Raw genomic sequence first — 17000 nt, forward strand, 5'->3', positions numbered from 1 at the left:
TTTCCAACAAATAGCATTATTCCTCAGAAAAATTCTGAGACCAGTTAGAACCACCCTGTTAAAATATCATCAGAAATTCACAAGGAAAATGTTGTCTTTCTGTATAATAATGGCATACTTGTATCATCTATTAAATAATGAAATATTTAGTGGCTTTTAAGTAGCAGGGCATATGGTTTTGAATTTTGTTTTTCCAGTTGGAGTAAGAAACGAGCCACTGCACTGCAGCCTGGGCGACAGAGTGAGACTCCACCTAAAAAAAAAAAAAAAAAAAAAAAGAAAGAAACAATTCTTCATGATTATCCTAGAGAACCAGGAAGAAAATGAGCAAGGGACTGGCTGGGCTTCTAGAAGTTGTCTGTGGCACACAGTAGGATCTTGGTAATAACTGACCTACTCTATAACTAAGCAAACCTGCACTTCAGCACAGGGTAGAACACCATGGAGTGAAGAACAGGATAAAATAGGTGAAGAAGAGCATGCTGTCTTTACTCAGAAGGGGACCTAGAAAGTGTGTATTTTTTTTTTTTTTTTTTTTTTTTTTTGAGATGGAGTTTCACTCTTGTTGCCTAGGCTGGAGTGCAATGGCGCGATCTCGGCTCACTGCAACCTCCTCCCCCCAGGTTCAAGCCATTCTCCTGCCTCAGCCTCCTGAGTAGCTGGGATTATGGGCCTGTGCCACCACACCCAGCTAATTTTGCACTTTTAGTAGCGACAGAGCTTCGCCATGTTGGCCAAGCTGGTCTTGAACTCCTGACCTCAGGTGATCTACCTGCCTCAGCCTCCCAAAGTGCTGGGATTACAGGCATGAGCCACCACACCTGGCCGAAAGTATGTATTTTCTATCATATCATTCTCTAAGACCCTCTTAGCTTCTCTCCAAAAGATTTACTGCAACGGTTCCTCCCACTCAATGGGTTAGAGAGATGTCAGTAATACTGTGAGTCTGCATGCTGAGGTGCACAACATAGGACTCTATAATAGTCAGGCGATGGGTTCAAATCCCAGTGGGCCAGATACCATTTAGCTCTAAGTGGGTCCTTATCCTCCCTGAGCCTGTATTTCCTGTATTTCCCAGTTTACGAAGAGGAGATCACAATACATCCCTATGAAACTGATGTGGGTATTAAAGACATAAGTGCATAGTATAACCCACACTTAATAAAAACCAGTCACAATTTTACTACCATAGATTCTTTCTCATCACCAGTAAAAATGACCTTTCATGAAAATCTCACCTCCAACCCTGCATATAATCTCAGAAACTCACTCAATAACATCAACTCAAAGTTTATGTATGACTAATTATATTTCTATATAATATTGATGTATCTTTTTAAACTGTACTTTGAGAAATTCCAAAATATGGTATGATTTTTAGTGTAAAATTCCTGGCCTGAGATGTCATTATATCTTCTTTCCTAAAAGAATAATTTAATTACATTTCCTTTTATGTTAATGACAGAATCTATTATTATTAATTTGGCCCCCAGGAAATGTTCAATGTTATCTGTGGAGATTGAAAAGGAAATAAAAGACAAGGTTTTGGAGCAATAAAAATATTATCCTAAAAAGTCACTTGTGTATTTGAGAAATAACTTCCAAAATATGGATGAGTGAAATAAACCACGGAAATGCTACTCTTCGGCTACTCTTAGTACTATTATGGATTTGTTTTTTTGAGATGGAGTCTCGCTCTGTCACCCAGGCTGCAGTGCAGTGGCATGATCTCAGCTCACTGCAACCTCCACCTCCCAGGTTCAAGCGATTCTCCTGCCTCAGCCTCCTGAGTAGCTGGGATTACAGGTGCACACCACCACGCACCTGTAAGATTTAGTAGATACGGGGTTTTAGTAGATATGGGGTTTCACCATGTTGGTCAGGCTGGTGTCGAACTCCAGACCTCATGATCCACCTGCCTCAGCCTCCCAAAGTGCTGGGATTCCAGGCGTGAGCCACCACGCCCAGCCTATTATGGATTTTTATGAGCTTCAAGGGGTCATGAGGAAGAGTCCCAACTATACCATAGAACGTGTCTATGAGAACTCAGTTAACAGGAGAAAAACAACAGTAGTGTCATAAAAAGATGAGAAACTTTACTTAGAACCTAAAGTACCTCGGAGTGTTTTTACTTTGAGACCTCAAAAACTAGTTAAGTCATGCTAAATTGTGCCTCAAAAAAACAATTTTTAGAAGATGAATACAAAATAGAATAAAATGATCTGTTCCTAACATTCAGGAACTCCACTGCATGGAGATCACCAAGGTGCAGCAAAAGATCAAGTTAGATCTTATTTGACTTGACCCTAACTCTTCTTCTATTATGGCTATGCCTTACATATCATATCTCTCCTATAGAGGTAGTCATTTGAAGTATTAAAAAAAAAAAAAAGCTCATCTTCATCTACAATGTGTATCTTTTCTAACTTAGCCTGCTGGTCTGTCTAGAAGCCAAGGTAGAAAGACTACTGCTATTATACTCTGTGGGACAACAAGCCCTACAGGACCAAACTTGAAGAGGAATCTAGGTCATTGTCCTGACAGGTCTGAGCTTTAAAATTTTGAAGAGACCTACGTGTCTAGAACCATCCCAAATAGTCACATGAATTAAGGCTTTGCTCCTGAGATTTATAGTTGAATAAAATGCAATGTCATTTGCCTCTTCCTTTAAAAAAAAAAGTCAGCTATGCAAAAATTACTACAAGAGACTTCATAAAGTATAACACACAGTGAAATTACTGGTTCCCCAATACTCTTCTCTATAAATTTTATTTTATAGGCTCTGCTGGATTGTTAAAAATCACAATGATATTCTTTTAAATGTTTATGGTTAATTTCATCAGATTTTCCCTCTCCATTCTTCTAAACTCTCATCTCTCCTACTAAGCTTTTTTCCAACACAGCTAAAGGTTCTTGGATTCTTTCAAAGATCATGGCTCCAGCTTCTCTCTGCTGGATCTGTTCTGATTAAGGGGAGGAAGAGAGACCTCTCAGCTCTACCTTTTCTCCTCAGCATATATCTTGTTAGCCAAGAAAAGTACTTTGTTTAGTAAAGAGATTACCAGTCACCAGGCAAAAATAAAAAAGGAAGACAGGTCCAATCAAAAGTTCAGCTTTGAAATTCAGACCAAAAGCACATGCTGTCTTCCACGTGCAATCTCAGCCTTTCCCAGCCACCTGTCTTGGCAAGTTATCATCTAGCCCAGAAACTGGAGGAAGATGCCAAAAAGCAAGGGGATTCCAGTCAAATTGGTCATCCATAGATAATCAAAATGCAAATAGACATCTCCACTCCAACAAATACAGGAAGTCCCCAATTTTAAAAAGTAGTGAATTACAGTGTACTTGACAGTCAGCTGTTTAGAACCAATTTGGAACCCTTAGTGTTACAAAGCAGGCCCACCAAAAATCCCATGTAAGTCCCAACAACTTATTTATGTTGGGTGCTCTATGTACATCTGTGTTTGAAATGAAAAAATAGAAAAAATACCATCGCAATTCTAATGATTAAAAATTTTTGAAGACATACGGTTATTTTGTATTGTTTTTCCAAAGTGCTGTTCTGTGGAAAGATGTTTAGTTAGATGAGTTTATTGGACGCTTATAGAAAAAGGACCATCTGGGTAGTTTCACAGACTTGGATGTTAATGGCCTCTTGGTTTTCGCTGTAGCATTATTAACTCTTATATTTGTCAGTCACAATTAGGAAAATTCTTGAAATAATAAATAAGAAGTAGAGGTTATATATAAAGGAGTGGTTTATTTTTAAAGAACTGGACAAACTTTTTAAAAGAGAAAAAAGTAGAAAAGAAATAGGGAAGGTAAGGAGATGGTTAAGGATAGTGTAAGTAGGAGTGAAAAGCACTTTGACTAAGGTGGAATTTGATGATCAGTTATTAGCCAAAGGCTGAATAAATAGACGTGGACACAAGCAAGGCATGTGAAAGCTTAGAATAAGCTTTACCTTAGTCGCAAGGTGATACCATCATTCCTGACAGTTTAGTTCCTAGACAGAGCAAGCAGGATGATGTTCATGAAGTAGCCTTAAAAAAAACAGACATGTGAGGGGAGATAGTATCCTACTAATACTTAACAAATCAAATGTCTGTAACACAGGGAATGAATGTCTTTTCAGAACCTTGTATAGAGCTTAATGAAACCAGTATAGTGAAAGAGCACCATTTGTAGTCAGACCAAAGAGGACTTGAATTCTGGTTCATGTGATATTGGGTCAAATGATCTAACCTCTCTGGTGCCCAATTGGGATATATTACAAATGAGCATTCAGTAAGTAGTCTCGAAGATATTATATACAGACGGTGTCAACTAGGCATTCAATAGCTGACAGTTACTAGGCTCCTGAAGTCTGCCAGTAATGCCTTACAGGTTGTGTCAGTGACATCCTTGTAGTGTTAGAACCTGTAACAAATTCAGTAGCTATTTTACACCCATAGTATATTAAAGATAATAATAGATCAAGAATAGGGTTAACATAACTGACTCTATGTGGAATTGTCAGAGTTGCTATGGAAACTTTGCTAGGCTTATGACTTTCAAAAAAGAGTCTCAATTAACAGAATCTTCTTACAGAATAATCTATTTCATGTAAATGAATTATCTGTTTTGCAGCTAAAGGTCAAATGCATTTGAACCAGTCATTTTGGGATTTGTTTTCCCGAAGGAATGATAAATGACTAATCCAAAGGACTACGGATTAGAGAAATTGATTAGATGTCATTAAAGACCCCAAATAAATGTTTGCTCTCCTTGACCTCCATGAGGATAAATTGTGGTGGGGCCTGTGGTTATTCGCTGTCTTTTATTGAATCAATAACTTGGTTTCTTTAACAATACCTGTTTATGTGCATGCCTAGAACCAATTAAATACTGGGCTATTTTAAGTTTCCCAATGCAGCTATATTTTGGCAAGTGTGAAAGAATAAATTAGACACTTTTCCAAAGCACAGTGATTTATTGAGATCTGTACTATGTAATAAACACGGGATGACGTCTAAGCCTGTGGTATGGTGGGGCCCAGGGGTCTTCTTTCTTGTACTAGTTCACATCGTTTACGGTAAATGCTTAAAAGACTTTGAAGTCTTCGTCCAAAACACTTATTATGTATAATTATACAGATGAGCATTTATTAAAGTAAGTGTATTGGCATTTTAGTGCCAAAACCATCCCTCTCTATAGATGTTGGCAGTTTTCACTTAAAGTGTGGTTGTAGGAGTAAATGTGTTAACCCATTTATAGTGAAGCAAGACAGTGTCTACAAATTGCTGTGACAATGTCCTTGGCTCTTTAAAGTGAATATGGTTATGAATTCAGTTGAGAGAGTGCAGGGTCTAAGAAACCTAAAGATAAAAATCTGGCCTACGGTGTATGATTTTTATCTACTCAACAGAATACCAGGGTGAGGGTAGAAAAACTACCTATCAGGTACTGTGCTCACTACTTGAGTGATAAAATTATTTGTACACTAAACCCCAGGAACATGCAATTTACCCTTGTAACCAACCTGCACATGTAAGGTACCCTGTGAACCTGAAATAAAACTTGAAAAAGAAAAAAAATAAAAAACAGAATACCCAACTTTCAGTTATCACCAAAGCAACCCATACCATGCTTGCGTTGTTATAAATGTACTACTAATACTAATTCGATTCTTTGGTAGTTTAAGTATACTATTTATACTCCATTTAAATCAGGTATGTAGACTTTCTGTACATTCTACAAAAATGAAAATGTCTTGAGTACCTATTGTGTTCTATGGATTTCAAGATGAATAGACACACTCCTACCTGCAAGAAGCCTGTCGTCTAATAGAGGAGAAATATGCAGAATATACATTATATTATAAGTATCTTAAGTGCTATAAAGATACGGTAAACCTACTGCTATGGAAACTTCAGTGAGGGTGTGATTAGTTATTCCTTGGGAATCCAGAAACATCTTATTGAAGCAGCATTTAAAATGGGCCTGAAAGGACAGACGTAGCTTGCCAGGCAGGTGAGCAGGTCTGTTGTCCTGGGGAGGTTGTTGAACGAACCAAATGTGTTTCTACGTAGGGAACTCTTGCCCTTCTGTATGAGGTTGGCGTGGTTCACTCATCACAATGCACAATGAGCTAAGAGCCTGGAGAAATGACTTTTGGACATTTCATCCCACAGAGAATAAACAGGGGCACGTCCCATGGAGGCAGCAGCATAGGTAGCTTAGGTTTGTACTTCAGTGTCACATCTTGACAATGAAAATGCAAGTCTTATAGATTGGGTCCTATAAATTTCCTCACCAATTCCAAGTATAGACTAACTTGACCTTGTTAAAAAAAAAAAAAAAAAAAAAAAAGGAAACGGGAGGAAATATCTAGAATCCTTTGTTTCTAAAATAAATTATAATTTACCATCTCTCTGACTTGGAGAAAGTAAGCCAAAATATCTAGGTTTCTTAAACTGTGCTTATCTCATTTAAATTTAAAGGTATTTAATTGAGTCAATCCATACTTAAGCCCCAATATATTCAATATAGCACTTTTACCCTTTTCAAAATGTTTTCATCAATTGGTAAATCTAATAAAAATTGAATACTTTTTAATGGGAAAAAAAATTACACCATAAGCAAAGTCAAAGAATCAACAAATAATTGAGAAAAGGATTTGGAGCATGATTGACAGACAGAGAGATAATTGTGTTACAGTCAGAATTGTCACAGATGAATTTTTTTAAAGACAACTCTGGCAAACATAATGAAAGGGATTTCTATATAAGATAATAAAATGCTCAGCTTAATTTATAATTAAATATAAGTGAAAACCATAAAAAATATACCATATATTATTTATCAGATTGTCAAGTATACAAAATTTTAATACTACCTAGAATTAGCAAGAGTGTGGGGAAACAGGCACTCTCATAAATTCAGGGATGGATCCACATTTGTGCCTGAAACTCATACAGTTTTGGAGACTTCTTTAAGAAAAAGAATACAATATTAAGCATGCTCTTGAATTTTTATTTAGAATGAGAATGATTCTAATAAATTATAAATTTTTAAAACACAACAAATACCACAAACATTGCAAAATCTAGAATAATAACATAATATTTATTGATGTACTGCCTGGCATAGCTCTCTACTAACTTTTCCCTATATTTTTGATACATTCTTTCTGAGTATCATTTCATGCAACAATGTTATAATACATTATGTAGAGAGAATAGAAATATAAGTCATTTTTCCTCCAGCATGGATGGTCAAAAAAAAATTTTTATTTTTGATATTTAAAAAAGTTTCAGTTTCACAACTTATTGGAAATGTCTTATAAATTTTTGGGATAGCTGATAAATTTGGAAAAAAAACTCTAAAACATTTATTTCATATATGATCTGTAATATTTCAGGGAATTTCAAGTTGGTTACTATGTAACCATATCAATGTTAAAGACCATTTCAATTGATGGCACTTCTTTGTAGTTGATGTCCTTGTCACAGTGGTGTGTTATGAGCTTTACATTATTGTTCATGCCAGTATTTCTGTCAAATCAATAAGAACTTCATCATTTTCATGTATTTATATGATTTGCTCTTCTTTATAAACATGATTATCAAATAACCCAAGAGCCTATTTACTACTCCTATAAGAAAAAATGTATGGGCCGGGCACGGTGGCTCACGCTTGTAATCCCAGCACTTTGGGAGGCCGAGGCGGGCGGATCACGAGGTCAGGAGATCGAGACCACGGTGAAACCCCGTCTCTACTAAAAATACAAAAAAAAATTAGCTGGGCGTGGTGGCGGGCGCCTGTAGTCCCAGCTACTCAGAGAGGCTGAGGCAGGAGAATGGCGTGAACCTGGGAGGCGGAGCTTGCAGTGAGCCGAGATTGCGCCACTGCACTCCAGCCTGGGCGACAGAGCGAGACTCTGTCTCAAAAAAAAAACAGAAAAGAAAAAATGTATGTCCTTTTAATAAATTACTGCTTTTCAGAGTGATGAATTTTTTTAACAATGCACTTCTTTTTTAAAAATATACATAATATTTATATTATTGAATAGCAATAGGCGATACTCCCTGTATCTGTAAAACTTTGGAACCAGTGGCTTATTTGTTAAATCTAGTCCATGCCAGCCTCTAAACACCAGAAAAAAATTTAGTTAGCTTCATTCTTTGATGCCTTATCAAAATATTCTACAAGATCTGAAACATCCTCCTCCTCATCATTGTCTTCTGGGTTTGGTGCTTTGCTATTCAAGACTTGCCATGGGAACTGTTTGGCTAACTTCCTGAGGCTTGTTAAGCTGTCAGCACCAAGCTGACTTAATATTCCAGAAACATTTCTGTGATTGGTTTGGCTTCTGCATGACTGGTAACTGCAAAGGTGTTAGCAGAGAGAGAAGGACTAGAGAGAGGAGCAGAGAGAGGTAATTGCAAAGATGTCAACAGAGAGGGGGCAGACAGAGGTTAGACTTTGGGATCGTTAAAATGAAAAACTGTCCCATCTTCAATCATGTTTGCCTTTTTAATACCAGCTATATTATTGACAGTCAGTTTTTTCAGAGAACTCCAAAGCTTTCTGTCATCTAGTGTAACTCTCTAGGTTCCACCTTTGTTTTGCAAGCTGTACCCTCACTCCCTATCTGGACCTGAGCCTGGAGTTTGGCTAACTTTCTTGATTCACACTGTTGGTAAATCCAAAGCAGGGAGGGTCCTCCAACACCAGCATACAGCAACAGCAAAATCACAATTCACTTCTGTATATCAAAATAATTCCATAGATCCCACCACTTGGTTTCATATTTCACTGACTTTTAATCTGAATTTCATTTCTTTAATAAATAATTTTAAAGATGACCAAAAAATATTCTTCCTATATGTCGACATCAAGAGTCTGTAATTCCTTATTATACTGAAACTTTCTAAAAGGCCTTTATAAAATTCTGTTAAAATAACATATCCCAACTCAACTTTTCCAAGCCTGATCCTCAAAATAGCCAATAGCCATTCCAACTCCATGTGGCAAGTAAGGGGTGTAACAGTGTAACAGTGAAGAATTCAGAGTTAAGAGATAGTAGTCATAAGCAATTGTGGTTGAAATGTCTTACTTTTGCTAATTTTACAAAAACATTAGAAATGTCTACATATTTTAAGGGCTCGCGCAGGGCCTTGGAAGAAGACCATACAAGTAAGAAGATTTGAGGTTGACAATAAATTGGCTTACTATAAATACTCCTCAGTACACCCTTACGGTGAAAGTCAAAATTCTAATCATCTATTTGAAGGACAAGTTGGCAGCATCTACCAAAATTTAGAATTAAACATCCTTGGATCCAACACTTCCACTTTTACTAATTCACTGTTACAGATAGACTGTCACAGACAAACTAAACATTTTGTACAAAAATATTCAATGAAGCATTGTTTGTAACAGACGAAAAACTGGAAATGCCATAAGTAGAAGAATAGTGCAAGTAATAATGAATATCTACAATATAATATGCTATGTAGTTATTAAAAAGAGCAAGTTAGCCAGGTATAGTGACATACACCTGTAGTCCTAGCTACTCCAGAGGCTGAGGCAGGAGGATCACTTGAAGCCATGAGTTCAAGGTTGTAGTACACTGTGACTGCATCAGTGAAGAGCCATTGCACTCCTGCCTGGGTAGCCAGATCCTGTGTCTGTAGAAATTTTTTAAATAAAATAAAAAGAATAAGTTAAATCTTTCTATGTATGTCACCATGAAATATATCCAAGTTGTATTTCAATTTGAAAAAGCAGTTTAAAACAGTGCATGTGTATATGATATACACACACATACATATGCGTGTATATGATATACACACACATATACATATGCGTGTATATGATATACACACACATATACATATGCGGGTATACACACATATATATACACATGCACTGTTTTAGACTTTCAAATATGTGTGTGTATTATATACACTCTATTCCTCTCCCCCTTTTAAGCAAAATGTTTTACTTTCATAATAAAAAATTATAGCTGCTGCTCAAATCAATTTCTATGACTTTTCATGCTTAAATTACCTTCCCTCTTTAAACTCATCTTTTAAAAACAATAAATAAATGAAAATATTTGAGAACCCCGCTTGCAAATCATATAAACCATTTTTAGCTTTTAGTTGAGGTCTTGTTTTTTATTTCTCTATTTTAATCACAATCTGTGACCAGAACTTTAAGAAAAACCTGAACCCAGAATTTCTCAGGATTTTCTTAAATAATGCCTTAACATAATTAAATGTAATAATGCTTGAGTAATCAGAACCATTTTAGTATATTTTGTTCAAAAATCAAAATAGTTTTATACTGGGGGGCAGCATTATGATTAAACAGAGGATGCAAAGAAAGTCTAGCCTGCAAGCAGTTACCAACAGGACACAAGAGACTAAAAGACTTCTAGTCATCTCAGGAGAGAATGATGGGAGTACTCTAGAATACTTGCAGGAGTGTCTTCCTTAAAAAGAAAAAGGTAACTCATAAAGATGGCTGTGATATCTATGGTGCAATGTCAACTTTGCCTGGGGAGAGAGGGGAACGTCCAGGCTTGCCAGTGAGCTGTCTTTAGCATAATATTCTAAATGATGCAAGCATATTAAGAAATCAATGATTTATTGCTATTTCCTTGTGTCTCGGTGTTTTTTCTTCTGCAAGTTTGGATTTGCCTTAGGCTCTTCTTAAAAAAAAAATCTTAGCTAGTTATAACATAGGTCCAAAATTCCTAGCTTTTTAAGAAATCTGTTAATCCAGTAAAAAAATCTATCTATAGGTACATTAGATTGCATATAGAGGGAAAGAGGCATCTCTCCCATCCCAGGAGACTGAATGCCTTGTTTTAGAGCAGAACAGCTTGTGCACAAATGTCCCCCAGGTAAATAAGATTCATGATTGGTCTTTTTGGTCACCTTGGGTCCAGAAGACCTCTAAGGCATTAGCTCAATTTGTATGTCATCAGAAAGCAATGATTCATAAACTTCAATGCATAGAATACCATGAATAGCCTGTTAGGAAGAACCACTCTCCACTACCACTATCACCACCAGCAGCATACAATCCTGATTCAGGACCACATTGACAAACCTGCCTTAGAACTTTGGGTTTACTCTAGAGAAAATTCACATGCACAAAGCCAAATCAAACTCCCATTCCTCTCTTTGAATAGATCCAACCCTCTGCTTCCTGATCTGTATAAAAAATAAAAATAAAAATAAATTGTCTGATAATCTAACATGCCCAGGTTAGCTTAAATAACAAAAGTTGAATGCAAGGACACAGGATATATCGAAGAAAGCAAAGTCTCAGCAATTGCACAGCTTGATTTGAAGAAATGAGAATTCATTCCTTGCTGGAAAAGAATATTTCAGGGGCTCCAGGGGCCAAGGGTAGCTCTTTGAGATCCAAAAGCACAGAGATCCAAAAGCATGAGCTTATTTATGAGCTTATTTATGAGCTCATGACTCCTCATCTCTACTTTTCTATCTCTTCAGTATTTCCTTCTACCTCTTATCTACCTTCCCTCTACTTGGTGTTCCATGGCATAACTTCCGCCTTCTAAGGGCCAACTTCCAGAGCCTCTCTACTTTCTAACCACTCAATCCAACGAAGACAGGAGGGGATAATAGGGCCAGGCAACCACCATCCAGCATAGAGCACTCCTGTGACTCTGGTGAGTCTGCAGATATTAATGTTTGAGTCAGACAGTTGGTCTGGCCAGTCAGGGCAAGAGTGCAGGGTCACAAGGTCCAAAGCATGGCAACTAAGCGTTGAAAACCCTTCAGGGTGAGATTTTGAAATGGACAGATATCTGTCAAAAGAGAGTTATGTACTTGCCAGGCACTTTGGAGACCACTTATTCACTCAGCCATTCCACTATTTGTTGAATGTCTGCTAAGGGTTAAACACCAGAAACAAACACCAGTTAAGACATAGACTCTGAACTCCAGGACCTTAGAGTCCAGGGAGAGTGGTTAAGAGGTAAATCAACAAATATCAGCCGGTGTGACAACTGCCAAAAGAGAAATGTGTTGAGGTCTAGGGAACCCAGAGAAGCAGGGAATACAAAAGACTCCATACGTGAACTTTGAGCGAAGTTCCGTTAATTAGATGAAGTCAAGAGGGCAGGGAACCTATGCAGAAATATTTCCAGGTGTGAAGGCACAATGGGATTTGCCCGTGTTCAGCGGGCTCAACTCTAGCTCTGTTGCTCAGCGTATCCTGAGCTTGGCTTTGTTGTACTCATTTCCAGACTCCGTTTTAGCCATTTCAGATGTTATAAGGAAAATTAAAATATAAATTACCTTAAAAGCAAGGGACTATTAGTATCCACAGAACTGCAGAAAAACATGGTTCCTGGAGGGCGGCTTTGGGAAGAAATATACCAACTTGAACATATATAGAGAGAAAGAGACAAGGTCTCACTCTGTCACTCAGGCTGGAGTGCAGTGGCATGATCATGGCTCACTGCAGCCTCGACCTCCCAGGCTCAAGCAATCCCCCCACCTCAGCCTCCTGAGTAGGTGGGACTACAGGCATGCACCACCATGCCCAGCTAATTAAAAAAAAAAAAAAAATTGCAGAGACAAGGTCTTGCTTTGTTGCCCAGTCTGGTCTTGAACTCCCGAGCTCAAGTGATCCTCCCACCTTGGCCTCCCAAAGTGCTGGGATTATAATGTGAGCCATCATACCTGGCCCTGAATGTATTAAAACTATGCAGTGATACCCCAGTCATGGATTAACCACTCTAAATAGAAATTGTTTCCATCAAATACATATTTATCTCTAATTTATGGACTGACAATGGAGAATTTTTTAAAGAGCCTAAGCAACCTATTGCCATCAAAACTTCCAGTGTTTCTCAACATTTTAATAGACCACTTAAATATTCTTGATCTAAGTTACAATTAAAAGTGTCTCAGGATTTATTTTTCTGAGAAAACATACAGCAGCTTTTTTGTTCATCTAAAAATCTTTATATTATAAACTTTATATCATAAAGTACTTTAAGGCTGTTGATGTGCTCCTTAGTAGACTTGCAGACGAGTAATCAAATGTTATACAGATGAAAATGTGTCCAGTTAATTATGAATGTATAATTTTATCAATGACATTTTATTACCACTTAATAAGTTCAGGAAAGACCTGTTTTTCAAAATTCAGACAAGTACAGCTTGTTCTATGTTAGGCACAGCTGCTTAAATGTGTTCATTATGTTTTGTTTGGGATGTTTCTTGTTATTTTTATAGTAGCCCTCAGGTTACAATGCATTTTTGCAAGGTGGTAGGGATAGGTGTCATTCTCTTCGTTAAAAATGAGGCAAGTAAGGTTCAAAAAAATTAAGTGTCCTGCCCAATGTTACACAGCTGGTAAAAGTTGAACTTGTGTATTCTTTCCACATTTCCCAAAAGGTTCACAGGATGCAAAAAGGTTCCATAGTAAAAGCAGTTTGGAAAATTTTGGTTGAAACAAAAATCAAATAGTTCTTTTTAAAAAATTGCAGACATCTCAGTGAATGGATATACATGAATGTGCTTCATAAATCTCCAAGTAGAAAGATAGTCTGCAGCATTTCCCAAACATACTTGAGTATAAATCCCTTTTAGATCCAGAAATATCTCATGGTATAAATCGTGAAATATAATCTGGAGAAAACTACTCTACATTATTAGGCTTCTTCTCATGTAGTAATTGAAAATAACTCTGAAAACTCTCCCTTAGGAAAGTAATTCATGAGAGCTGCAGTGAGAAACAAGAAGGAAAAGAAAATAAACAAGCCTGACAAATTCTGTAGAAGCGGAGGGGTTAGACAGTAACATCAGTTGTGTTACGCAAACCAAGGAGGACAAAAAGACACTTGAAATTCATCACAAGCCAAATTTTCCTCTGGATCAAGGACAGCTATAGGGACCAAGAGTAAACCATATATCCATTATCTTTATGTTTCTCAGTTCTGCTTTAAGCAAGAAATAGGCCGGGCGCGGTGGCTCACGCTTGTAATCCCAGCACTTTGGGAGGCCGAGGCAGGCGGATCACGAGGTCAGGAGATCGAGACCACAGTGAAACCCCGTCTCTACTAAAAATACAAAAAAAAATTAGCCGGGAATGGTGGCGGGTGCCTGTAGTCCCAGCTACTCGGAGAGGCTGAGGCAGGAGAATTGCTTGAACCCGGGAGGCGGAGATTGCAGTGAGCCGAGATTGCGCCATTGCACTCCAGCCTGGGCCACAGAGTGAGACTCCGTCTCAAAAAAAAAAAACAAAAGCAAGAAATGTAGCCAACCAAAGGAAATGTCTCAATTTATCTATGAAACACACAACACCCAGAAAAATCTCATAAAGTCTTATACATGGAACACGTAACATCGCCAGTTTAACAATCAGCCAAACAATCTGCAAAAATGATATAACAATACCTGAATTTGAACATCTCTAGACATAACAAGTAGAGCATAGTTACATTACCAGACTAACAACGCTTGATTAAGGCATACAGAGAATTTGGAAGACACAAAGAGCATATGTCTATAAAGCTTAAGTTTGTTATGTTGCAATATGAATGTTAATAGTGCATGGGATTTAATAGCAAGAAAGTTACAGAAAGTGCATGTCTCTGAGAATTCCTGCTGTCAGTGACTGGAAAGGTTCCCACTGAGGAAACGCTTGCTACCTAACCATGCCATTGGTGATGACTCATCCAAAATTCCGACACAGGCCTAATGAGCTTCTGAGAGAATGCCTGGCAGACTCAGTCCTATTCAGTGTGTTAAACAGAGGGTAAGAAACAAAGTTCTCAACTGATACAGTTTTCTCTAAAGCTCTATTGTTTCTGCAAGTTAAGATATACTATTACACTGGTCAAAGGATATTTGATCTTCCAGCTACCACTTTGGTTAACTGGAGAAAGGAAAAACACCACAAAGTGAGTTTGCTTTTTTGTTTTTTGTTTGTCGAAGTCTTTGTACTCTGATGCCTTCTTTGGAATATTAAATATAAACTGCCCCTCCAGTTCAGAGTGTGATCAAGGGGGTAATTAACTGAGCTCAAAATGTGATGTTTCTGGTGGTCACTTCAAGTCATTCTAACCAATTAATCAATCTCCCAGTGCTCTGACTTGGATCCTATGTTTTCAGCCCCTGGAGCAGTGGTTCTCAAGCCTGGTTGCCCATTAAATTCATTTGGGGGGTTAAAAAAAAATACCCATGCCTAGACCCCACCCTGGACCAACTAGATAGAATCTCTGGGGATAGAACTTCTGTATTTGTGAAAAGTTTTCCAGGTGATTCTAAATAAAGTCAAAAGCCTCCAAAAACTGCTGTTAGGTTCATGTCCAGCTACTGAGTATCTAGTCTCCAATGAGTGATCCAAAAATCTCAAAGAATTAAGCATGAAAAAAATGCCCCCACCAATGACTGCCATACAGCTGGCTGTTTGGGACCAGCACATAAGACATTAGAAGACAGGCCCGTGTTGAAAGAAGAAAATGTGAGGACTGTGATCAGTGTTGGTCAGCAGGATCCAGGGAATGACTCACAGACTGGGCAGGGGAGCCTGGACTGAACGTGGGCTCTGCAGAGCTGTCTGGACACACTGGGCTTGGTGCATCTGGGGACCAGCAGCTGGCATGTTTGTTCTACCCAGTCTCTGTAGCTGCTACCATCCATGCTATCACCTCTACCAGTACCCCCAAAAAATAAATAGACATAAAATGGTTTTCTTCTCCCAAAAATTTTTAAGTAGTGTAAAAGATATTATACATTGAAGGAAATCTTGCCACCAGAAGAATTCACTGTTTGTATTTTGGTTTGCAGGCTTGGGCTATGCCAATGTCAATACAGATTTTTATACATTTTTTAAGAGTTTGCCTAATTTTTTTTTTAGGGCAAATTTCTAGAAATCTCTTTTTTTCATTAAAGGGCATCTATATTTTAAATTTCTACAGTCATTGCTAAAGTACCTTCTGCAAAGCTTGTATTAACTTATATTCCTGTAAGTAGTCCTCTTTCTCTGTGTCCTTGCCTGTAAAGTGAATTAGAAGTTGTTTTAATTTTTACTAGTATGGGAAGCAAAAACAGAAACTTATGGTTGTTTTAATCTGTGTCTCTTTGATTATCAGGGAAGTTGAGCATCCTTATGTGTGATTTTTGGACATTCTGTTGTTGTTTTTTTACTTTCCTCTTTGTGCCTGTAATTTATTTTAGCGCCAGTGGTGGCTGCTGCTTTCAGACCCTCACCACCCAGGACGACAGCTCAGCTATGCCCTACTCGCCCCTCGTCAGCTGGAGTTGAAGCAGTGCCCTTCACTTAAGATCAAGCTTCCTGGCCGGGCACGGTGGCTCAAGCCTGTAATCCCAGCACTTTGGGAGGCCAAGGCGGGCGGATCACGAGGTCAGGAGATGGAGACCATCCTGGCTAACATGGTGAAACCCCGTCTCTACTAAAAATACAAAAAATTAGCTGGGTGTGGTAACGGTCGCCTGTAATCCCAGCTACTCGGGAGGCTGAGGCAGGAGAATGGCTTGAACCCGGGAGGCGGAGCTTGCAGTGAGCCCACTGCACTCCAGCCAGGGGCACAGAGCAAGATTCCGTCTCCAAAAAAAAAAAAAAAAAAAATCAAGCTTTCTCAGAGTCAGTTTCCTCATATAAACTACGTGTTTTCGAAAACGACAAGAGCTTGGTGGCTGAACACCCCAGCAGTCCAGTGTCCCCTTTGAATCCCTACTGCTATCCTCTTCAGAGCCTAGGGTGGGAACACCCATGCATACACTGAGGGCCAGCAAAACCCCCATGGCCCCGAGGCGTTTGTGAGATCGGAGGAGGCATCTTGAGGCACAAGCTGAGATTTTCTCTTGCTCATAACATTGAGTTCCAAAATTTAAGGTGTAACAAGATGCAAGATAGGCCAGCCATTTTTCTTTAAGATGAGGGAGAAAAGTAAAATCATATTTTGTATGTGTTTCACTAACCTTTGCTAACAACCTAAG

At 38.2% G+C, this 17000-nt stretch overlaps 1 protein-coding gene and 1 pseudogene across 1 annotated transcript in view; one reads left to right on the forward strand and one right to left on the reverse strand.

The window, feature by feature from the left end:
• Positions 1–17000, forward strand: part of PALLD (palladin, cytoskeletal associated protein) — a 439505-nt gene that overhangs the window by 72467 nt on the left and 350038 nt on the right. The gene's annotated exons all lie outside the window — the stretch shown is intronic.
• Positions 8149–16805, reverse strand: LOC116478263 (transcription factor BTF3 homolog 4-like; annotated as a pseudogene).

This window comes from Hylobates moloch, unplaced genomic scaffold (genome assembly GCF_009828535.3).
Source record: "Hylobates moloch isolate HMO894 unplaced genomic scaffold, HMol_V3 SCAFFOLD_3, whole genome shotgun sequence".
In the NCBI taxonomy this organism is placed as follows: Eukaryota; Metazoa; Chordata; class Mammalia; order Primates; family Hylobatidae; genus Hylobates; species Hylobates moloch.